Source organism: Pleurodeles waltl, chromosome 3_1 (genome assembly GCF_031143425.1).
Source record: "Pleurodeles waltl isolate 20211129_DDA chromosome 3_1, aPleWal1.hap1.20221129, whole genome shotgun sequence".
In the NCBI taxonomy this organism is placed as follows: domain Eukaryota; kingdom Metazoa; phylum Chordata; class Amphibia; order Caudata; family Salamandridae; genus Pleurodeles; species Pleurodeles waltl.
The window spans coordinates 1,875,101,469-1,875,126,781 of record NC_090440.1 but is presented as its reverse complement, the minus strand read 5'-3'; positions in this window follow the sequence as shown (position 1 = coordinate 1,875,126,781).

The following is a 25,313-nucleotide window of genomic DNA, read 5'->3' as shown; positions in this document are numbered from 1 at the left end:
GGCAGGATGGTGACAGGATTTTCCATGGCGGTCTTGCCCGAAGACCACCAAACTAGTAATGAGGGCCTTAATACCTGCTAGCTTAGTTTTCAGGAAATAGCTGTTCATCTCGAAGATGGAAAGTTAGTTAACAGAAATAAAGTTCAAGTATATCAATTCACAATTGCCGGCAGTTAGTTTTCTGAACATCCAGATAGTTAAGATATGCCTTTGTTTTATAGAAATTCACTTTATTCTGCAAACTTCATTTATCAGCTGAGTGACAAGTAAGAGGGGGCAAAATGTTTAATCCTGCTGGCGGAATCGGAGAAATTTAGTAATTCTGCGTTACTCCTTTAACATGGAATTATTGATAAATTCAGCCGTTCCGCTTTGCCGACGGAATGAAACTTTCAGCAGTGCACTAGACAGAATCTGGAGAACTGCTGTAGAAATTGCCTCCCTCTAAAATGGCTGACCAATGTCAGCAGTCTAGTGTCTTTAGAAAGAAGTGGAGATAATGCAGCAGCATCTGTTGTGTCTTCCCTCTAACTTCCAAAATGATGATGGCAGTGTAGCGAGTAGTTGGTGCTTCCACCTATTAGTGGTGAGTAAATATTTGGACATGAATTTGAATTCATTCTTTTTGAACTTCCTAAATGTGACTGTGATAGATTTTGCTCATTGAATGCTTGCTGTCTTTCGGAAACATTATCAGAGTCATTACAAATTACAATATCGAGCCCTATTGTACTGTGTGCTTTCTGAGCAGGAATTTCATTAGATGTGAAAGTAAACAGGTCGATGGACCTTTGACAGCAACCTGCAAGGACTTAGGTGAGAGAAGAGCAAAGGCTGGAACTGAAAAAGCTTGTCACGGCAAGCTGCCATGTAGCCAACCAATTGTACACTAAGCCAAGATAGAGCCACACAAACACTTTTGAGCCTGGAAGCTGCAGGGAGCCAGCAGCTGGTGGCCTCCAGAAATGTAAATGAGAGCTGGGCTGTCTGTCAGGATGAGGAACTGCAGCAGACTGTTGCAGGATCTTTTTATCTCTGCTGCTGCCCAGCCCTCTTCAGAACTTTTTTGTTTTGTTTTGGTGGAGGATTTTCCTTCTTAAAGCATGCTTACATTAAACGTACAAAGAATGGACATCCACTGCTCCGTGAAGACCAGAACCACCTACCGAGTTAGACTCATACTAAAAATACACTGCTATGTTGTTTTCCCCGTACCCTCACCTCATTTAGATCATGTTTTGCAGTCATATTTCTCATGGTGATATTTTCATAATTTTAATATATAACTAAGTGGATATGGGCAGCTTGGTTCCTAGAATTGAGAACTATCTCTCTTATGTAACACATTGTGTGTAAGTTCCAGTAACACCTCCAGTCAGGCTTTGTTGGGTGCCTCGTCAGGAGTATCAAGCGCTATATGAACACCATTTACAATTGGGCGGAACTCTGCGGAATTGCACTGAGCTTTTATGTAACTTAGTGGAAATCTGCGGAGTACAACTCTGCGATTTACGCCACCCCTAGTAACAAGGAAGGAGTGGATGAGTCCTTATCTCTGTTTTTGCTGTTATCCAATTCCCCTTTCCTCACTTTTACCACTGACCCTCATATATTCATACATGGTCATTAAGAGGTTGGCAAGAGATGGTGAAAAAAGCACAGATTGTTGGATCATGTGCAAAGGGAAGTGCAACTTGACACTAAAATACGATAGTTTGAAGTTGAAAGTGATACAATTTGCTTCTTTGTGAATACCACAAACACTGACAAAAGTAGCGGCCGATCATCAGCCCCAATGTACATTTTTCTATGTTGGTAAGTGTGCAAAGTACAGGAAATGGGTGACCAATCTGTTGAACTATACTCCGGACCACTACTGGCTTCTGGGAAATTCATTGTAAACAGAGCGTAAAGTAACAAATATGACACACTGAAAAACAAGCAAACAAAGAATTTGACACTAATCCCTCCACAATGAACATACTTTTCATTTACCTTCACACAAAGCCTTTAACAGTCCTCTACAAGCCTTATGCAGGTACCATATATGTCATTCTTCGTCCTGGACACAGGGATAGTTGAAAAAAAGCCCTGTCAATAAGCATCAGTTGTGTCTGAGGATTGCTGAAATAATAAGGAATTTCCTCTTTAAGTAATGTGGCAAGTGGAGGGAGATATGATATTGGAGAATGTTCAAGGTTTTCAATGGTAATACAACTTACCCATGCGAGGAAAAGCTCAGCGGTCTTAATAAAATCTAATGGCCTCATTACAAGTTTGGCGGTCCCAATGCGAGACTGCCAAACTCGTGCAGAGGACGCCACGGACATGTCGGTGGCACCCACTCTATTACAATGTTCCCGCCGGCCTGACCAATGGAAACATTGTAACAGAGCATTCCCGCCGGTCAGACAGTGGGAACAGTGCTACTAGATAGCACTAAGCTCTCTTAAAGGTGCTGAGTGCTATCTCGTAGCAGAGGGGGCTGACCAGCACCCTCGGAATGCGCACTGTCTGCAAAGTAGACAGTGCACATTCCGATGCTGCTGGGCAGGGGGACCCTGCACTGCCCATGCCATGCACACCCTCAACGCCAGCCTTTTCATGCCAGTGAAACTGCCATGGCAAGGCTGGCTGTGAGAGGAGTTGTAATCAGCCAGGCAGCGATGAGTTCAGCGCCGCCCTGGCTGAGTACAACTCAGACCGCCGTCACCACGTTGGAAACCATGTTCCCAGCATGGACAATGGTCCCCTGGTGGGTATTTGGGCAGTCAGACCGTCAACACGAGTGTGGCGGTCCTCGGACCACCACACCCGTAATGAAGCTGTAAGTCTTTCACGGCCTAGCTGATGTTAACCCATATATACATTTGGGGCTTGTTGTTTCAATATCTCTAAGAGGAAAACATTTGTAGAATTTATTTTCCTTTTTTCCGAATTCATGTCGCGTGAGCCATGCATTTCCTGGAGTTCTCGGTTACCATTCTAAAGAAATTTCGATACAGAGACATTAAGTCAACCCAATTGTAGCTCATATTGTGACCGGGAAGACTGCAAGCAGTGTGTTTCATGCTATCAGCTGTTTACCATAAATGGAGGGTTTGTCGAAACACTTGGCAGTTTTTTCACCGTCGCCAAAATGTATCTGGGAAGACTAAAAGATGTTTTGTAAATGACGAGTGTTCTAGCTCTCACCGGAGACCGATGACTCTGTTGCCGGCCCCACTTTTATCTATTACTTATTTTAATCTCGCCTTTGTGAGAAGACCAGCGCCTCACGCTTGTTGCCAAGACAGACGCCATCAGCATTTATTTATTACTGCCATTAGGAACTATTCTATCTGGGATTCTGCTAGTCCCTAAATTACCCTGGAGGATGAGCTAAATCTGACACTAATGTATTGGTTTTATCAGTTGCTTTTTGGGCGAAAGCAGTTCTTTTTTCCTCTTTTTTTGTCTGCTTTAATTACTTTCACATCTAGATAATGGGTCGTTTCTATGCCGTTTTTATGATGCGCATTTCATTTTTAGGCTTGACAAATTGAGTTCATAAACCCTCATTATATCAGGGGTGCATGGTACATGCTTAGCATCCTTTCAAAGTAATATCTCAACAGATTTAACACATTTTTGCGGATTATGGATTCAGTCAGCACTTGTGACCATCACTCAAACCTCAGCTTTTCCGTTTATGAAAATATGCATTTTTTAAACTACTATATCCATTTTATAAAAAAAATAAACTCAGTTCTTTCAAACAAAAGCTCATCGCTCTTCATTTTTAGGAAACTCTGTGTCAAAAGATTACATTGGAATTTTCATCAATTACTCCCAAGTACTACTGCTACAGATGGAGTGTGCTTTGCAAGGTCAAGCATTATCAACTCATGACATAGATCCCCACCCCAATATGCCAGGAGTTACCAATTCGCCAATAATTCTCAGGCTATGGCATAGTGGTAGGCAACATAAAATATTTTGCCAGAGGTATCCATCATTATGCCCTGGATATCTACAATAGGCCAGGATTAACCACTGTTGTGGTAGGACCAGCATTAAACAGTGGGTAGGCAGAAGGCATAGATGTCCTCCTTATGTCATGTATTACCACCATTCCAGAGACAACAGTACTGTGGGGAGGCACCGGCACACCTCAGCTGCCACTACAATGACAACTACTACACCAATATGCAAGGGTCAGCGATTTCCAAGAGACACACACAGACGCACACCAACACAAGCAAGTAGACATACTATCATGCACACACACAAAGCAGCATTGAAAACCTCCCTTCACTTAACTTGATTCCTGTGCTAGTGGGCCGATTACATGCGGGTCTCCAGTCCTTCATGGCACTGAAATCAGGCTAGAGAAGACAGCATAGTTAGGATCAAAGAGAGGAAAGCCCACTGGAAACTCCAGCCTTTTCTGCTGTTAAAGGACTTGGCATCATGCACTGTGCTTCTCAGTCTGACTTCCAATTGATTACGAGGGTTCTTTGAAGAGTACCCCTGAACAGTCCTATTTGGCAAATATGCTAAACTGCTCAGACATCAATCAATCAGTCAATCAGTGTAATTGTAGAGCGTGCTACTCACCCGTGAGGGTCTCAAGGCGCTTTGAGGAGGGGGGGAGCTGCTACTGCTCGAACAGCCGGGTCTTGAGGAGTCTCCTGAAGGTCAGTAGGTCCTTGGTCTGCCGTAGGTGGATGGGGAGGGTGTTCCAGGTCTTGGCCGTGAGTAAGGAGAAGGATCTGCTGCCAGTTGTTGTCTTGTAGATGCATGGGATGGTGGCTAGGGCGAGGTCGACGGAGCAGAGCTGACGGTTCGGGGTGTAGAAGGTGAGACGATCGTTGAGGTATGCTGGTCCAGCATTGTGGAATGCTTTGTGGGCGTGGGTTAGGAGTTTGAATGTGATCCTTTTGGAGACGGGAAGCCAGTGTAGGTTTCTCAGGTGGACTATGATGTGGCTGTGGCGGGGGATGTTGAGGATGAGGCATGTGGAGGCATTCTGTATCCATTGCAGTCTTTTCTGGAGAGCTGCCTTTGTTCCCGCGTAGAGAGCGTTGCCGTAGTCCAGTCTGCTGCTGACAAGGGCCTGGGTAGCCGTCCTTCTGGTTTTAGTAGGGATCCACCTGTAGATTTTGCAGAGCATGCAGAGGGTGTTCAAGCAGGACGACGAGATGGCGTTGACTTGTTGGGTCATGGAGAGTGATGAGTCAAGGATGAAACCCAGGTTGCGGCCGTGGTTGGTGGGCATTGGTGCGGCTCCCAGCGAGGGCAGCCACCAGGAGGCATCCCAAGCAGAGGGGGTGGGACCGAGGATGAGGACCTCTGTCTTATCTGAGTTTAGTTTTAGTCAACTGTTCTTCATCCAGTTTGAGACGGCCTTCATACCCTCATGGAGCTTGGTTTTGGCTGTGGCGGGGTCCTTGGTGAGAGAGAGGATCAGCTGGGTGTCGTCGATATAGGAGAGGATGTTGAGGTTGTGAGATCGGATGATTTTGGTGAGCAGTGCCATGTAGACGTTGAAGAGTGTCGGGCTGAGGGAGGAGCCTTGTGGTACGCCGCAGATGGTCTTTGTGGCTTCAGATAGGAATGGAGGGAGGCGGACTCTCTGTGTTCTGTCGCTGAGGAAGGAGGTGATCCAATCCAGGGCCTTGTCATGGATCCCTGCGTCGTGGAGCACATGCACATTATATCCACTCCAGAATATGACTGTGTGATGGATACAATATTGAATTGTGTCCTCTCATATGCACGATCTAGACATCCATCTGCAGACTAATGCATGCTTCCACAGCAGATGGATCATGATTCATCCCTCTCAGGGTCTGCCTGTTCCTGGCATCATCAGCTGGTGAACTAGGTTATGGAGGGACGACATACACAGTGTGCATGAGGTCATGACCGTACTTTCATGTGCACTTCTGGTACCTGCCAGGTTATTTTGTGGCTGCGAGCGAGCCAGAACAGTGTGTGACAGCTAATTGGTAGTCAAGCACTGCCCTAAATTACAATATTGACTCTGCACAATACATATAATATGTGATATTTGCAGTGTAGCCTATCTTATCACTGCTTTGCCCAGGTAATTCTACCCCCATGATGCACAGATACCATTATGTTTGCGATATATATGTATCCTATCTTATCACTGCTTTGCCCAAGAGACTCCCGTGATCTATCTGCATATGATGGCCAGACATCTTTTTGCAGAAAAGCCACACTAATTGCAGGAAATATTTGATGTTGTGATAGGTTATAACTGAGAAGTCATTGTCTTATATCCTAACCTACTAGAAAACACAGCTTTCAGATTCACATTTGCCAAGCCTGCTTTTGTAGACACAAGCCCCTCTCTCTTAAGCCACCACTATATTTTAACTCATTTGTCGCTTCTGACCTCAGACAACCATCTCCACCTACACTGACCCATCTAAATTTGTTGTGTGTGTCACATTATGTTACTTTATCTTGTATAACTTACAGTTCTGTACATTTCTTTTACTTAGTTGAGCGTTTTTCCTTTTGGTTTCTTCAGCAATGATGGTCATCAACCAGGAATAGCAGGTTATTACATACTAAGCAGTCTTTAGCTCATTCCTTCAAATGTATTATGCAGGTGCACAGAGGAAGATTTAAGTGATAATCAGCTTTACATATTTAACCCTTTATCCTCTGAAAATCCGGTTGTGCTTTTTCGATTTTATTTTATTTTGTAAAGCATGCAAATGCCACAAAAATGTGAAGTCCTGGTGCTGGAAAAAGGACTAGGCTGCATACAGAACGCACGTAGAAAATAGGTAAATGCAGCTACATTAGCCCACAATGATGTGTCAGATCGTATTGCCACAAGAGGCTGATCAAAACATCTCAGCCTGGATTTATAACAATAACTGCATATAACGAAAGGACTAGCTGCTTTCATCACATTTAAGACCAAAGGTGCATGGAGAATTCTAAATGTACTCTTAAATACCCAGTAATATCTCTAAGAGGAAATGGGCCGGGAATTAAAAACTGCAATTTTAATATCAATACATTGAATTCATCAACTTAGTCAATTCTCAAGCGTCAATAATGAGAGTTGCAGTTAGAATTTTAGAGTTTTATTTCTCATAAGTTTCAAATCTTTTTCTTTATTAGTCAATAAGATTGACAGAAAATTTCATAAAGCTTGTCCCATATTCTACTACTTATTCTAGTATTCTAAATCAGTAAAGTACATAATTTTTGTCAGAAAACAGCAAGAAGTAACGGATGTCAAGAAGCAATCTAGTCAGCGAAGCTATCAGTATGCATAAAGAATACTGTAACATAATCTGACAGAGAATAGTCTAGGCAGAGAGCAAAATCTGTCTTGCAGTCTTGCAGTTATAATTTATGAATGCTAAATGTGAGATTTGTCCATCCCATTCCCTCCTCTCTTATCTGTTCTTTCCCTGGGACACTTTTCTAGTCGAATTACAAAGTATACAGTTTTGTTACAGTTGTTTCAGATGTGTTATACAGTCCGTCATTCACAAGCAAGAAAACCATGAGGCAGGAACAGTTTCCATCAAGATGGTACCTTCTAACAAAGACAGCTCTAATGTAAGAAACATTAGTATAATTTTTTTCACATTAAGAAACAGTGAAGAGTTTTCACAGCCATCTCGGTCTCCGAAAGAAGAGACACTTATGTAAGTTTTAAAGAATATTTATTTTGCATCCTCTTCTCCCTCACACGCCTTTATGCTAGAAGCCTATTCATAAAGAAGCAAGTTTCCGTTTAGTTTTGCAAGTTTCAAAATTTCAATGCATGTTAAGCGATTAAAGGGAATAAAATAATATAGCTTTCTTTGTTAGAATTGAAGTTTGTGTCACGCAAAGCCCATGCAGAAGTATTGATAGAAACATTTCTGCTGAGTTAAAGCTGTTTGGAATTTGTCAACATTACCAAATCAAGTAAGTCAAGCAATTAGGGTCGTGCAGAGTTTAGAAACGAAAGTGTACATTTAAAATGCAGCTTCTCTAGCACTTAAACATGCAATGGATTTGCATTTCAGAGTTTTGCAATCCATGCAAGCCCTTGAAGGATTCTTTGTTTCTTGTGCTAAGATTCATTGGACAACCGGGTGACCCCAGACACCTCTTAATGCTTCCCAACTCTCCGTATGACTTACCCGACTAAATAGGCTTCTAAAGGAGCTCCACGCCCGATCATAAGTTTCAGATATAGAAGTCGTACTGACACCCTCAAGAACATTTTCTTTGTGTCTCTTTTACTGCATAAGTACAAATGCAATGCTTCCTTTATTGCAGGTATTTGCTAACATGTGCAACGTAAGGTCTGGTAGCACACTATAACCAAAATATATTGTGATAGGGGGCTGACATCCTAGAACAGGATTTCTTAACGTTTTGACTTCTGTGAACCCCACTTAACTATTACTGGAAATACAAGGACCCCCACTGAGTTATTATTGAAAACTGGGGACCACCAGACTAAGCAATTTCTATGATTTGACCTTCAAAGCAATACACAAAAATTTAAAAAAAGTATACACAAAACAAAATCCTCAAATACTGAAATATTTTGTTTAATTCACAGTCAAATATAGAAATAGTTTTCATATTTTTAATGTTGCTTTTCCATTTGTATATACTTTATTCATTTTAATGTATTACTTTAAATATTATTTCATTTTGTAACACAGTCACGGACCCCATGAGTATGTCTCAAGGACCCCAAGAGCCACTGACTTAGGCCCTCATTCTGACCTTGGCGGGCGGCGGAGGCCGCCCGCCAAAGTCCCGCCGTCAGGTTACCGTTCCGCGGTCGAAAGACCGCGGCGGTAATTCTGACTTTCCCGCTGGGCTGGCGGGCGGTCGCCTTCAGACCGCCAGCCAGCCCAGCGGGAAAGAGGCTTCCACGATGAAGCCGGCTCGGAATCGAGCCGGCGGAGTGGAAGCTGTGCGACGGGTGCAGTTGCACCCGTCGCGTATTTCACTGTCTGCGCAGCAGACAGTGAAATACATGTAGGGGCCCTCTTACGGGGGCCCCTGCAATGCCCATGCCAGTGGCATGGGCACTGCAGGGGCCCCCAGGGGCCCCGCGACCCCCCCCTACCGCCATCCGGATCTCGGCGGTCCGACCGCCGGGATCTGGATGGCGGTAGGGGGGGTCGGAATCCCCGCGGCGGTGCAGCAAGCTGCGCCGCCGCGGAGGATTCAATGGGGCCGCGGTACACTGGCGGGACCCCGCCAGTGGTGCCGGACCGACCGCGGCTTTACCGCTGCGGTCGGAATCCCCATTGGAGCACCGCCGGCCTGTCGGCGGTGCTCCCGCGGTCCTCCGCCCTGGCGGTCAAAGACCGCCAGGGTCAGAATGACCACCTTAGTGTATTCACTTTAGCGTTGTGCACCTCTCAGACCCTGTGTTGGTAGACCAGCACTGGTTTGATAGTAGAAGGCAGAATGCGAATGCATACCAATATTGCACTGTGATATTTGCTAAATTAGATTCCAGTGAATTCAATGAAGCAATAATTCAAGCAAAAATTATTGGGCAGTGATTCCAGTGTTCTGACTTCATTGACTCTGGGTTACATTTACAGTCAACTTTTCATCCAGGCTCCTTTTTGTTCTAAGCAACAACAATCCAAAGGGGTTTACCCTTTATGTTTCACAGGCATGGGGCTTTTTCAAGGCTGCAATACAAAGTATTAACACCCAGTTGATTGCTGGACAGATACGGACCAAGTGATATGTAAAATGAAATATTTGTAGTTAACCTAATATTATTGAATGCCAGAAGTATGAAGCACATTGGTCTGGCACAGCATGTGTGATACAAATAACAGACTTGAAGATGGAAAATAATGAGATGTAGTGCCTGCACAGACCCCCTCAGAACTGTAGGCCAAGCTGTCGTATGAGAGGAGTCACAGAAGTTGTAAGCCCTCACCCACTATTATGGCATTTTAATACTCTGTTATAGAGTGTTCGTTCACAGAATTGTTTTACTGGCACTAGGAAAGGCTTAACAGAGCAGATCAAGTTACATTTTGCCAAAGTTAAAGGTTTTTATTGATGGGTGGAAGAAAAGGTGAAAGTAAGGAAGGGAATTCAAGATTTCATTAAAAAAACGACCACTAATGCACACTTGCCTCAGTCATTCCTACTCATTATTTGGAATGAATGCCCTTCCGACGTCCGTTTCAAATACCGATTCAATATCCATTTAAACCCAATTTAGTGACTCAGAAAACACTTGCCAGAATCGCTAAAGAAGCATAGTGCATTATAATAAGGGGGTTAGCATTCACAAACACTTCGATTTACAGAATCTGAGGGTTTGCACACGCTAAAACCCCTCACACATTGGTCCATTATTTCATATAGTAGACAGAACAAATATACAACAACATTTTATTGTAAGTTAAAGGTGCACAAGAAACAAAACAGAGGTGGCATTGCAACAATTCCCATGAACAATCTGTGCAGATCTGAATGTGTTTTTCAAATATTTAAGGAGCCTCCAGGACTTATTCTCAGACTGCTCACTTAGTTGCATTTTTACATTCCGGACCTGAGCACCTCCCTTCACTGTGCACTGCACCATCAGCACTACTTACAGTGAGATTATGTATTTATATATGCATGTTGTATATACAGCTGATTGCAAGGAATTCATTTGGCAAATCTAGGGCACTCTTAGCTTGGCCCTTGTGTTACTGTTGTTTTTGAAGAAGAGCTTCATTTGTATTGATTTTCTATTGGATATTTTTTGTATGACCGTCCAAAGAAAACATGCAGATATAGTGCCGTTTACTAGATAATGAGTGACTTTTTCTATGAGTGAATCCTTGGAAACCACTGATCTCGCAATTGTCTTCTTCAGATCTTTGCACAACTCTGCCAGCTGCCTCAATATCTGGTCATGGGAGAGAATCTCCTATCAACCAGGCCCTGTGTGTATGAAAAAGCTACTAGTTCCGCTTTTTATTGGGCCTTTGCTCTCGGTACCTGTTTTTCATTCATTCTGGTAGTTATATTGATGCCTTCACTTTGACAACTACGGTTTGTAGGGGCGAGACACTGCTTGATATGCATATGTCTGAAGTTCCTCTATTGTAACTACCATTGCATTTTTGCTTTTTCCGACAGAACCAGTCCAGAACTATGTGAAATTTCAAAACAAAACAAACATTTGAAAAACGGCATATCAGCAGACACAACACTGTTTTAATTACTTTCACATCTAGATAATGGGTCGTTTCTATGCCGTTTTTATGATGCGCATTTCATTTTTAGGCTTGACAAATTGAGTTCATAAACCCTCATTATATCAGGGGTGCATGGTACATGCTTAGCATCCTTTCAAAGTAATATCTCAACAGATTTAACACATTTTTGCGGATTATGGATTCAGTCAGCACTTGTGACCATCACTCAAACCTCAGCTTTTCCGTTTATGAAAATATGCATTTTTTAAACTACTATATCCATTTTATAAAAAAAATAAACTCAGTTCTTTCAAACAAAAGCTCATCGCTCTTCATTTTTAGGAAACTCTGTGTCAAAAGATTACATTGGAATTTTCATCAATTACTCCCAAGTACTACTGCTACAGATGGAGTGTGCTTTGCAAGGTCAAGCATTATCAACTCATGACATAGATCCCCACCCCAATATGCCAGGAGTTACCAATTCGCCAATAATTCTCAGGCTATGGCATAGTGGTAGGCAACATAAAATATTTTGCCAGAGGTATCCATCATTATGCCCTGGATATCTACAATAGGCCAGGATTAACCACTGTTGTGGTAGGACCAGCATTAAACAGTGGGTAGGCAGAAGGCATAGATGTCCTCCTTATGTCATGTATTACCACCATTCCAGAGACAACAGTACTGTGGGGAGGCACCGGCACACCTCAGCTGCCACTACAATGACAACTACTACACCAATATGCAAGGGTCAGCGATTTCCAAGAGACACACACAGACGCACACCAACACAAGCAAGTAGACATACTATCATGCACACACACAAAGCAGCATTGAAAACCTCCCTTCACTTAACTTGATTCCTGTGCTAGTGGGCCGATTACATGCGGGTCTCCAGTCCTTCATGGCACTGAAATCAGGCTAGAGAAGACAGCATAGTTAGGATCAAAGAGAGGAAAGCCCACTGGAAACTCCAGCCTTTTCTGCTGTTAAAGGACTTGGCATCATGCACTGTGCTTCTCAGTCTGACTTCCAATTGATTACGAGGGTTCTTTGAAGAGTACCCCTGAACAGTCCTATTTGGCAAATATGCTAAACTGCTCAGACATCAATCAATCAGTCAATCAGTGTAATTGTAGAGCGTGCTACTCACCCGTGAGGGTCTCAAGGCGCTTTGAGGAGGGGGGGAGCTGCTACTGCTCGAACAGCCGGGTCTTGAGGAGTCTCCTGAAGGTCAGTAGGTCCTTGGTCTGCCGTAGGTGGATGGGGAGGGTGTTCCAGGTCTTGGCCGTGAGTAAGGAGAAGGATCTGCTGCCAGTTGTTGTCTTGTAGATGCATGGGATGGTGGCTAGGGCGAGGTCGACGGAGCAGAGCTGACGGTTCGGGGTGTAGAAGGTGAGACGATCGTTGAGGTATGCTGGTCCAGCATTGTGGAATGCTTTGTGGGCGTGGGTTAGGAGTTTGAATGTGATCCTTTTGGAGACGGGAAGCCAGTGTAGGTTTCTCAGGTGGACTATGATGTGGCTGTGGCGGGGGATGTTGAGGATGAGGCATGTGGAGGCATTCTGTATCCATTGCAGTCTTTTCTGGAGAGCTGCCTTTGTTCCCGCGTAGAGAGCGTTGCCGTAGTCCAGTCTGCTGCTGACAAGGGCCTGGGTAGCCGTCCTTCTGGTTTTAGTAGGGATCCACCTGTAGATTTTGCAGAGCATGCAGAGGGTGTTCAAGCAGGACGACGAGATGGCGTTGACTTGTTGGGTCATGGAGAGTGATGAGTCAAGGATGAAACCCAGGTTGCGGCCGTGGTTGGTGGGCATTGGTGCGGCTCCCAGCGAGGGCAGCCACCAGGAGGCATCCCAAGCAGAGGGGGTGGGACCGAGGATGAGGACCTCTGTCTTATCTGAGTTTAGTTTTAGTCAACTGTTCTTCATCCAGTTTGAGACGGCCTTCATACCCTCATGGAGCTTGGTTTTGGCTGTGGCGGGGTCCTTGGTGAGAGAGAGGATCAGCTGGGTGTCGTCGATATAGGAGAGGATGTTGAGGTTGTGAGATCGGATGATTTTGGTGAGCAGTGCCATGTAGACGTTGAAGAGTGTCGGGCTGAGGGAGGAGCCTTGTGGTACGCCGCAGATGGTCTTTGTGGCTTCAGATAGGAATGGAGGGAGGCGGACTCTCTGTGTTCTGTCGCTGAGGAAGGAGGTGATCCAATCCAGGGCCTTGTCATGGATCCCTGCGTCGTGGAGCACATGCACATTATATCCACTCCAGAATATGACTGTGTGATGGATACAATATTGAATTGTGTCCTCTCATATGCACGATCTAGACATCCATCTGCAGACTAATGCATGCTTCCACAGCAGATGGATCATGATTCATCCCTCTCAGGGTCTGCCTGTTCCTGGCATCATCAGCTGGTGAACTAGGTTATGGAGGGACGACATACACAGTGTGCATGAGGTCATGACCGTACTTTCATGTGCACTTCTGGTACCTGCCAGGTTATTTTGTGGCTGCGAGCGAGCCAGAACAGTGTGTGACAGCTAATTGGTAGTCAAGCACTGCCCTAAATTACAATATTGACTCTGCACAATACATATAATATGTGATATTTGCAGTGTAGCCTATCTTATCACTGCTTTGCCCAGGTAATTCTACCCCCATGATGCACAGATACCATTATGTTTGCGATATATATGTATCCTATCTTATCACTGCTTTGCCCAAGAGACTCCCGTGATCTATCTGCATATGATGGCCAGACATCTTTTTGCAGAAAAGCCACACTAATTGCAGGAAATATTTGATGTTGTGATAGGTTATAACTGAGAAGTCATTGTCTTATATCCTAACCTACTAGAAAACACAGCTTTCAGATTCACATTTGCCAAGCCTGCTTTTGTAGACACAAGCCCCTCTCTCTTAAGCCACCACTATATTTTAACTCATTTGTCGCTTCTGACCTCAGACAACCATCTCCACCTACACTGACCCATCTAAATTTGTTGTGTGTGTCACATTATGTTACTTTATCTTGTATAACTTACAGTTCTGTACATTTCTTTTACTTAGTTGAGCGTTTTTCCTTTTGGTTTCTTCAGCAATGATGGTCATCAACCAGGAATAGCAGGTTATTACATACTAAGCAGTCTTTAGCTCATTCCTTCAAATGTATTATGCAGGTGCACAGAGGAAGATTTAAGTGATAATCAGCTTTACATATTTAACCCTTTATCCTCTGAAAATCCGGTTGTGCTTTTTCGATTTTATTTTATTTTGTAAAGCATGCAAATGCCACAAAAATGTGAAGTCCTGGTGCTGGAAAAAGGACTAGGCTGCATACAGAACGCACGTAGAAAATAGGTAAATGCAGCTACATTAGCCCACAATGATGTGTCAGATCGTATTGCCACAAGAGGCTGATCAAAACATCTCAGCCTGGATTTATAACAATAACTGCATATAACGAAAGGACTAGCTGCTTTCATCACATTTAAGACCAAAGGTGCATGGAGAATTCTAAATGTACTCTTAAATACCCAGTAATATCTCTAAGAGGAAATGGGCCGGGAATTAAAAACTGCAATTTTAATATCAATACATTGAATTCATCAACTTAGTCAATTCTCAAGCGTCAATAATGAGAGTTGCAGTTAGAATTTTAGAGTTTTATTTCTCATAAGTTTCAAATCTTTTTCTTTATTAGTCAATAAGATTGACAGAAAATTTCATAAAGCTTGTCCCATATTCTACTACTTATTCTAGTATTCTAAATCAGTAAAGTACATAATTTTTGTCAGAAAACAGCAAGAAGTAACGGATGTCAAGAAGCAATCTAGTCAGCGAAGCTATCAGTATGCATAAAGAATACTGTAACATAATCTGACAGAGAATAGTCTAGGCAGAGAGCAAAATCTGTCTTGCAGTCTTGCAGTTATAATTTATGAATGCTAAATGTGAGATTTGTCCATCCCATTCCCTCCTCTCTTATCTGTTCTTTCCCTGGGACACTTTTCTAGTCGAATTACAAAGTATACAGTTTTGTTACAGTTGTTTCAGATGTGTTATACAGTCCGTCATTCACAAGCAAGAAAACCATGAGGCAGGAACAGTTTCCATCAAGATGGTACCTTCTAACAAAGACAGCTCTAATGTAAGAAACATTAGTATAATTTTTTTCACATTAAGAAACAGTGAAGAGTTTTCACAGCCATCTCGGTCTCCGAAAGAAGAGACACTTATGTAAGTTTTAAAGAATATTTATTTTGCATCCTCTTCTCCCTCACACGCCTTTATGCTAGAAGCCTATTCATAAAGAAGCAAGTTTCCGTTTAGTTTTGCAAGTTTCAAAATTTCAATGCATGTTAAGCGATTAAAGGGAATAAAATAATATAGCTTTCTTTGTTAGAATTGAAGTTTGTGTCACGCAAAGCCCATGCAGAAGTATTGATAGAAACATTTCTGCTGAGTTAAAGCTGTTTGGAATTTGTCAACATTACCAAATCAAGTAAGTCAAGCAATTAGGGTCGTGCAGAGTTTAGAAACGAAAGTGTACATTTAAAATGCAGCTTCTCTAGCACTTAAACATGCAATGGATTTGCATTTCAGAGTTTTGCAATCCATGCAAGCCCTTGAAGGATTCTTTGTTTCTTGTGCTAAGATTCATTGGACAACCGGGTGACCCCAGACACCTCTTAATGCTTCCCAACTCTCCGTATGACTTACCCGACTAAATAGGCTTCTAAAGGAGCTCCACGCCCGATCATAAGTTTCAGATATAGAAGTCGTACTGACACCCTCAAGAACATTTTCTTTGTGTCTCTTTTACTGCATAAGTACAAATGCAATGCTTCCTTTATTGCAGGTATTTGCTAACATGTGCAACGTAAGGTCTGGTAGCACACTATAACCAAAATATATTGTGATAGGGGGCTGACATCCTAGAACAGGATTTCTTAACGTTTTGACTTCTGTGAACCCCACTTAACTATTACTGGAAATACAAGGACCCCCACTGAGTTATTATTGAAAACTGGGGACCACCAGACTAAGCAATTTCTATGATTTGACCTTCAAAGCAATACACAAAAATTTAAAAAAAGTATACACAAAACAAAATCCTCAAATACTGAAATATTTTGTTTAATTCACAGTCAAATATAGAAATAGTTTTCATATTTTTAATGTTGCTTTTCCATTTGTATATACTTTATTCATTTTAATGTATTACTTTAAATATTATTTCATTTTGTAACACAGTCACGGACCCCATGAGTATGTCTCAAGGACCCCAAGAGCCACTGACTTAGGCCCTCATTCTGACCTTGGCGGGCGGCGGAGGCCGCCCGCCAAAGTCCCGCCGTCAGGTTACCGTTCCGCGGTCGAAAGACCGCGGCGGTAATTCTGACTTTCCCGCTGGGCTGGCGGGCGGTCGCCTTCAGACCGCCAGCCAGCCCAGCGGGAAAGAGGCTTCCACGATGAAGCCGGCTCGGAATCGAGCCGGCGGAGTGGAAGCTGTGCGACGGGTGCAGTTGCACCCGTCGCGTATTTCACTGTCTGCGCAGCAGACAGTGAAATACATGTAGGGGCCCTCTTACGGGGGCCCCTGCAATGCCCATGCCAGTGGCATGGGCACTGCAGGGGCCCCCAGGGGCCCCGCGACCCCCCCTACCGCCATCCGGATCTCGGCGGTCCGACCGCCGGGATCTGGATGGCGGTAGGGGGGGGTCGGAATCCCCGCGGCGGTGCAGCAAGCTGCGCCGCCGCGGAGGATTCAATGGGGCCGCGGTACACTGGCGGGACCCCGCCAGTGGTGCCGGACCGACCGCGGCTTTACCGCTGCGGTCGGAATCCCCATTGGAGCACCGCCGGCCTGTCGGCGGTGCTCCCGCGGTCCTCCGCCCTGGCGGTCAAAGACCGCCAGGGTCAGAATGACCACCTTAGTGTATTCACTTTAGCGTTGTGCACCTCTCAGACCCTGTGTTGGTAGACCAGCACTGGTTTGATAGTAGAAGGCAGAATGCGAATGCATACCAATATTGCACTGTGATATTTGCTAAATTAGATTCCAGTGAATTCAATGAAGCAATAATTCAAGCAAAAATTATTGGGCAGTGATTCCAGTGTTCTGACTTCATTGACTCTGGGTTACATTTACAGTCAACTTTTCATCCAGGCTCCTTTTTGTTCTAAGCAACAACAATCCAAAGGGGTTTACCCTTTATGTTTCACAGGCATGGGGCTTTTTCAAGGCTGCAATACAAAGTATTAACACCCAGTTGATTGCTGGACAGATACGGACCAAGTGATATGTAAAATGAAATATTTGTAGTTAACCTAATATTATTGAATGCCAGAAGTATGAAGCACATTGGTCTGGCACAGCATGTGTGATACAAATAACAGACTTGAAGATGGAAAATAATGAGATGTAGTGCCTGCACAGACCCCCTCAGAACTGTAGGCCAAGCTGTCGTATGAGAGGAGTCACAGAAGTTGTAAGCCCTCACCCACTATTATGGCATTTTAATACTCTGTTATAGAGTGTTCGTTCACAGAATTGTTTTACTGGCACTAGGAAAGGCTTAACAGAGCAGATCAAGTTACATTTTGCCAAAGTTAAAGGTTTTTATTGATGGGTGGAAGAAAAGGTGAAAGTAAGGAAGGGAATTCAAGATTTCATTAAAAAAACGACCACTAATGCACACTTGCCTCAGTCATTCCTACTCATTATTTGGAATGAATGCCCTTCCGACGTCCGTTTCAAATACCGATTCAATATCCATTTAAACCCAATTTAGTGACTCAGAAAACACTTGCCAGAATCGCTAAAGAAGCATAGTGCATTATAATAAGGGGGTTAGCATTCACAAACACTTCGATTTACAGAATCTGAGGGTTTGCACACGCTAAAACCCCTCACACATTGGTCCATTATTTCATATAGTAGACAGAACAAATATACAACAACATTTTATTGTAAGTTAAAGGTGCACAAGAAACAAAACAGAGGTGGCATTGCAACAATTCCCATGAACAATCTGTGCAGATCTGAATGTGTTTTTCAAATATTTAAGGAGCCTCCAGGACTTATTCTCAGACTGCTCACTTAGTTGCATTTTTACATTCCGGACCTGAGCACCTCCCTTCACTGTGCACTGCACCATCAGCACTACTTACAGTGAGATTATGTATTTATATATGCATGTTGTATATACAGCTGATTGCAAGGAATTCATTTGGCAAATCTAGGGCACTCTTAGCTTGGCCCTTGTGTTACTGTTGTTTTTGAAGAAGAGCTTCATTTGTATTGATTTTCTATTGGATATTTTTTGTATGACCGTCCAAAGAAAACATGCAGATATAGTGCCGTTTACTAGATAATGAGTGACTTTTTCTATGAGTGAATCCTTGGAAACCACTGATCTCGCAATTGTCTTCTTCAGATCTTTGCACAACTCTGCCAGCTGCCTCAATATCTGGTCATGGGAGAGAATCTCCTATCAACCAGGCCCTGTGTGTATGAAAAAGCTACTAGTTCCGCTTTTTATTGGGCCTTTGCTCTCGGTACCTGTTTTTCATTCATTCTGGTAGTTATATTGATGCCTTCACTTTGACAACTACGGTTTGTAGGGGCGAGACACTGCTTGATATGCATATGTCTGAAGTTCCTCTATTGTAACTACCATTGCATTTTTGCTTTTTCCGACAGAACCAGTCCAGAACTATGTGAAATTTCAAAACAAAACAAACATTTGAAAAACGGCATATCAGCAGACACAACACTGTTTTTACTCTACATCTGTTCCTCGCTTCCATGATCACTACTCTTATGGACCTCAAAAGTAACCATAAAATGTTTACACTCCTCGCCACCACGCTATTATAAGAGCCAGAGGAAGATGTTCTTGGAGTGTTTAACTCATTGTTTCTGTTTATGCCAATAAGCCAACCAAACCCCTGCACACAGACCCTTTTCCAGTCAATGCCAAAAAGTCTGTTCCTGCTTGAAAATACAATTGTCACTAGTCATGACATTACCGGCAGAAGCCGACAGATGGAGCTCAAGTACACACTTGACACCCTGTTAAACACTGCTACACACATTTGACCTAAGCGAGGACTTTCTCATTGATCACAACACTGAGTCGGGCCCTCTTGGAGACCCTGGCCTAGTTGTACCATTCCAGCTTGCATATACAATATTCTTCAGTGGACTATTGACCCTCTCTTACTTCTGGAATGCATGAGCCAGTCAAAAATGACCTTTATAACACTAAAAATATGCACAGCCACAACAGCAACTGGACACATCCATCCCTCTGTGGCGTTTAATTCCATGGCTTATCCATCTCAACTGTGATGTCGCTGGCCAGTGATGTAACTGGCCAGCCGACACTGGGAAGAAAGGAGGGGTGTTTGGGTGTTGTGTAACACCACAAAGTGGCGACGAGGATGGGATTCACGCCTATAGGCTCGAGCCCTGCTGCAGCCGCGTTTCCATTGCGGTGCTCTTGCAGCGGGCAGGGAGCCACATAAAAAAAAAAGGCAAACTTAAAAAAAAAAAAGCATTACTTAAAAAAAAAAGGCAAACTTTACAAATAAAAAGAAAAGAAGTAAAGGAAAATCGACATTGCTCAAACAGCTTGGTTAGAACTGATTAGTTGAGGAGGAGAACCCAAAGGAAAGCGGCAAAACAAAAGGGACACAGTGAGTAAAAGTACCCCAGAACTAATAATTTGTCATACTCACAGGAGTAAGAAATCTATCCAACATCACCCCAGCTACAATGTCTGCTATACCCCCAGTAGAACCCTTTGTGGTAGAAGTGGCTCCCTCTACGCAAGCACCCAAGTGGAGGGAATGGGTAGAAAGAGTGTTACTGTTTTTTGAGGCCACGAAAGTAGCAAATGACCAAAAACGTGCCATGCTCATTCACGTAGGACGTAAAGACATCTACAAAATATCAAAAAACCTCGTGGAAGATGCGCCCAAAACTCATACGACGCTCATAGCTGCCCTCACCCGCCATTTCGAACCAATGGTCAATACTGATGACGAGAGGTTCATATTCAGACAAGCAAGACAATACATGGATGAATCTCTAGATGCTTTTCACCTACGACTAAGAGAACTGGCGGGCACATGTAGGTTCAATGATGAGACTGAAGAAGTCCGAGGACAATTAATACAAGGATGTGCCTCCCTCCCCCTCAGGGAACGCATATTAGAGGAATCCGGGAAATCATTACCGGATATTCTACAGCTGGGCCGAACAAAGGAGCTGTCAAAAGCTAGGGCTTCACACATGGAGGCGGCGTTGCAACGTCCAATAAAAGAAGAGGTCACCAATGCAGTCATGACACCTCGGAAGAAAGCCCCCCAAAAAGTGAGTGGTCCACGCCCCAGACAATGTGGGTATTGTGGGGTAGTACCACACCGAGCCTCTGAGTGTCCGGCAAGGGGAAAAGTATGCTCCAGCTGCGGCAAGCTAAATCATTTTGCAAAAGTATGCAGATCCAAAAACACCCGAGGGGCAGCAGTCAACATAGTGCTCGAAGATGTCCCTCCTGAAAAATCAGAGCGAGGGAGCGACATGGATGATGACGAAACGGTCATTCATGTCATCCACTCTTTATTTGCGGCCACACCAACTAGCCATCGCCAAGCGCAACTTCCAAAATGCCAGATACTCATAGGTCATCATGAAGTGGTTGCTGTGGTAGACACCGGAGCATCCATAAACCTACTGGCAGCGAAAGAACATTGCCAAATGTCCCCGATTCCAGCTTTGTCCAAGACAATTGTCAAGGTATATGCATATGGACAGAGCACCCCCCTTTCCCTGAGGGGTATGTTCCAGACCACTATCACCCACGGACAACAGTCAATATCGGCGAAGGTGTTCGTGACTGAAGGAGGAACCGGCATGCTGTTAGGCTGTCAGGCGGCGGAGGAGTTACAAATAGTGACGTTTGCGCTCAGCATCCACAAAGAATCGGTGACGGAGTTGGTAGCCAGGTATGATGGAATCTTTAATGGCATTGGGTGTCTCCGAGGCCGGGAGATCAAGCTCCACATTGACCACACAGTTCAACCGATAGCTCTTCGCCATCGGCGAGTGGCGTTCCATCTCAGACCCCAGGTGGAGAAAGAGTTAAACAATCTGGAGAAAGCAGGGATCATTGAGAAGGTTTCTGGACCCACCCCCTGGGTATCTCCCATTGTGGTAGCTCGGAAGCCCAAACAGCCAGGCGAGGTGAGAATCTGTGTGGACATGCGTCTCCCAAATGCGGCCATTAAAAGAGAGAGACATCTGACACCTACGATTGATGATATTTTGGGAGAGCTCAGTAATTCTAAATGGTTCTCGAAGCTTGATCTTCGGTCGGGGTACCACCAGCTGGTGTTGGCCCCGGAATCCCGCTACATCACGACGTTCTCCACCCATGTGGGGCTCCGGAGGTACAAACGTCTGAGTTTCAGAGTGTCCAGTGCGGCGGAAGTATTCCAAAATGCTATCCAGGATCTGTTGGTGGGTCTGCCGGGGACAATAAATGTCAGTGACGATATCCTTGTCCATGCCTCCACCATTGCGGAACACAATGCCCGACTACAAAAAGTCCTACAACGCATTCAGGACTCACTTTGCATCGGCAAAAGTGTGAATTTCTAAAGGAGAGGATACAATTCTTTGGGTACACGTTCTCGGAGAGTGGGGTTGCCCCAGATCCCGCGAAGGTAAACGACATTAAGGAGGCGCCACTGCCCACCACAGTTACGGAGGTCAGAAGTTTCCTAGGGATGGTAAATTACTGTGGTCGATTTATAAAAGACTTATCTAATCTGACCCAACCTCTGAGAAATCTCCTCAAGGCCTCAGAGTTGTGGCAATGGGGGTCTACTGAACAAACAGCGTTTGACAAGATCAAAGAGGCGTTGTCCAGCGACACTGTGCTGAAGTATTTTGATCCAAGAAGAAATACCAAGGTCGCCGTAGATGCGGGACCTAAGGGTTTAGGTGCTGTGTTGCTGCAGGAACAGGGAGAAGGAATGTGGTCTCCTGTTGCCTATGCCAGCCGTTCACTCACTGACACTGAACAGTGTTATTCGCAAATTGAAAAGGAAGCCATTGCGGTCCACTGGGGTTGCAAGCATTTCCATATCTACGTGTGCGGCCGCCCGTTTGTCGTGACCACTGATCATAAACCATTGCTTCTGCTCTTCAATGGAACCGCTTCCAAGCCACCCCCAAGAATTGAAAAATGGATGCTACAATTGCAAGATTATCGGTGCCAGTTGGAATATCGTCCGGGGTCCGAAAACCCGGCTGACTATCTGTCGAGGCATCCCAGAAGTGCCTCCGACGTGGAAGTTCAAGAAGCAAAGGAAACTGAAGAATATGTGAGGTATGTGACTGATAGATCTCGACCTTTGCCAATGACTATGGTGAGATCATACAAGCAACTAAGTCGGATGAGTGCCTGCAGAAAATTATCGCAGCCATACAGAGTAATCAGTGGCACTGTATCAAGGGCCAATTGCCATTGCTGAACATTGAATCTCAACGTATCCTTGGAAGTCTATATAGCGTGAGGGGTGAACTCACCACTGATCCTCAAGGGTGCCTGTTAAGGGGAAGTAGGTTGGTTATTCCTTCATCCCTCACTGCCAAAGCTGTTGAGTTGGCACACAATGGCCACCAAGGGATGGTCAAGAAGAAGAGCCGCCTCCGATCCAAGGTATGGTTTCCTCTCATGGACGAAAAGGTTGAACAGTTGGTCAGATCGTGTAGTTGGTGTCAGGCTACCGGTGAGTCGACCAGGCCTGTTCCCATTGAGACTGAGCCGTCCCCAACAGGTCCATGGGTCTCTGCAAGTCTAGATTTTGGCAGTTTACCTGATGGCCGCCACACTATGGTCATCATTGATGATTTCTCAAAGTATCCTGAGGTTGAGATTATTCCTACCCTCACGGCCGAGGTGGTAATTTCTAGGCTAGAGAAGACGATGGCCACTCATGGTCTTATTGCAGAGAGTAAGACTGACAATGGTCCGCCGTTTCAGAGCAAGGAACTGGCTGAGTATCTGAAGATCACTGGTACCCGTCATCGCCGGATCACCCCGCGGTGGCCTCAAGCCAACGGGGAGGTAGAGCGGTTTATGAGGACTTTGAATAAGGTAACAAGAGTTGCGGTGGCCAGTGGTCAATCTGTTGAATGCCATATTCTCGTTTTTGCGGAACTATCGACAAACGCCTCATTCCACCACTAGCCTAGCTCCGAGTCATGTTGTGTTTCGGAGGGCGTCTGTTGATGCTATTCCTCATCATTCTTCTTGGGTTCCTCCGGAGATGGCCCGAGACTTGGTTCAGGAGAAACGGCAGATGTTGAATCTACGGGTCAGCCGTGCTCGGCGAGCTGCCGCGTCTGACCTGCAAGTGGGAGATTATGTGTTGCTCAAGCAGACCCTGCCGGGGAGTAAGTTTTGTACACCTTTTTCTAAGGTCCCATGGTGAATTGTTCAACGGAGTGGGTCTGCTGTTGTTGCCCAACGTGGTACAGATACAGTGACCCACAATGTGTCGTTTTTTAAGAGATTTCATGATGCAGGAGATTCTAGAGCTGAGAGTGTTGGGGATGTCGATGAGTGTGGTTCAGGGTTTGAGGGGCCTGAAGATGGTGTTCCACCGTGTGGTCCGGCGGGTGGCACGGTGGGTGGGGCGAGGCCTGTTCCGACTGAACTAGTGACTGGTGGCCCAGCTACTGAGGTGGTGTCTCAACGATCCGGATCTACCAGATATGGCTTGCGGGGTAATCCCTGCCCTTCTACCCGTCTACGTGAACATCTGTGTGAATATTGACTCCTTGCTCTGCTTGATGTTTTTGTTGTTTTTGCATTTTGTGGAGGAATGTGATGTCGCTGGCCAGTGATGTAACTGGCCAGCCGACACTGGGAAGAAAAGAGGGGTGTTTGGGTGTTGTGTAACACCCCGAGTGAAGTCCCCGGATGTTTCCGAGGGACTTCACCCCAACGTTTGGTTTTCTTGGTTTGCTCCGTGGCCTCCGGCCCGGAGCTATATAATAAAGAATGGGCGTGGCTGGGGCAGTACGGATCAGAGACGTAAAACGAAGACCCGTGTACACGGGCTCATTTTGCTCAAGGCTGGAGCCAGCCACGCCGCATTACTGCAAAACTCACTGAGTCAAGTGATTTATTTGAATTGTAATAGCTCGCCTTGTGATGCGTGTTTAAGCCCTTTTCAGGGCTTAAACACCACATCAACCACCTAAAAATGATCTGTGGTGCAGAAGGTACGTCGTCACTGTGGCTCGGATCATACCTCTCACAGCTGATATTGCAGTCAAAACCTGGTATTCTCGTGTCGAGATCCTACTCCGCGCGCCTCCAGGGTTCACCGTTTGCTTAGTCAGACTCCTGCTCCATTTCATGTGGCATGCCTCCATGTTTACATAGTTGGATGCATCTTCTGTTTCGTGTGGAGTGCATCCAGAATTTCCAGTCTCTTGGCACTCTGCAACGTTTGCATTATTCCACTTGTGCACGTTTTTAACAGACACAGCATTTGTTACCATATATATGTTCATGATACTCTGCGGTACATCATGATTATGAATGTTACTAATAATTGATATCAGTTTATGCGCTTTCAGCCTTGGATGAGCTATGCATCAGCATCAACTAGTTTGGCAGACTGTTTGATCAGCGCGTTAGAGAAATATACTGCATCACCCTGACAAATTTAGAGATGTCTGCCGTTCTCACGGACATCTCTCTACATAAAAACGCCAGTTGACCTCCCATGCTAAATTAGGTAGACAGTCAGATGGAGAAATCTGTCGGTGACAGAGTTGTAGTAGGCCCAGCTCTAAATCGAGCAGGTGGACAGAGAATTTGGCGCAGAGGGTACTCCTTTGGGGGTGGATGGAGAGTTTGACATGGAGTTACTCAGTTGTGACAGAGAACCCTCTCTGTCTCCCTCTAACTCAGCCCTTTTCTTCTGTTCTGTCCTCATTGCTTAACTTACTGCATCATCACTGATGAACGATTTTAGGACAAATAAATAATTTTACTGTAATTT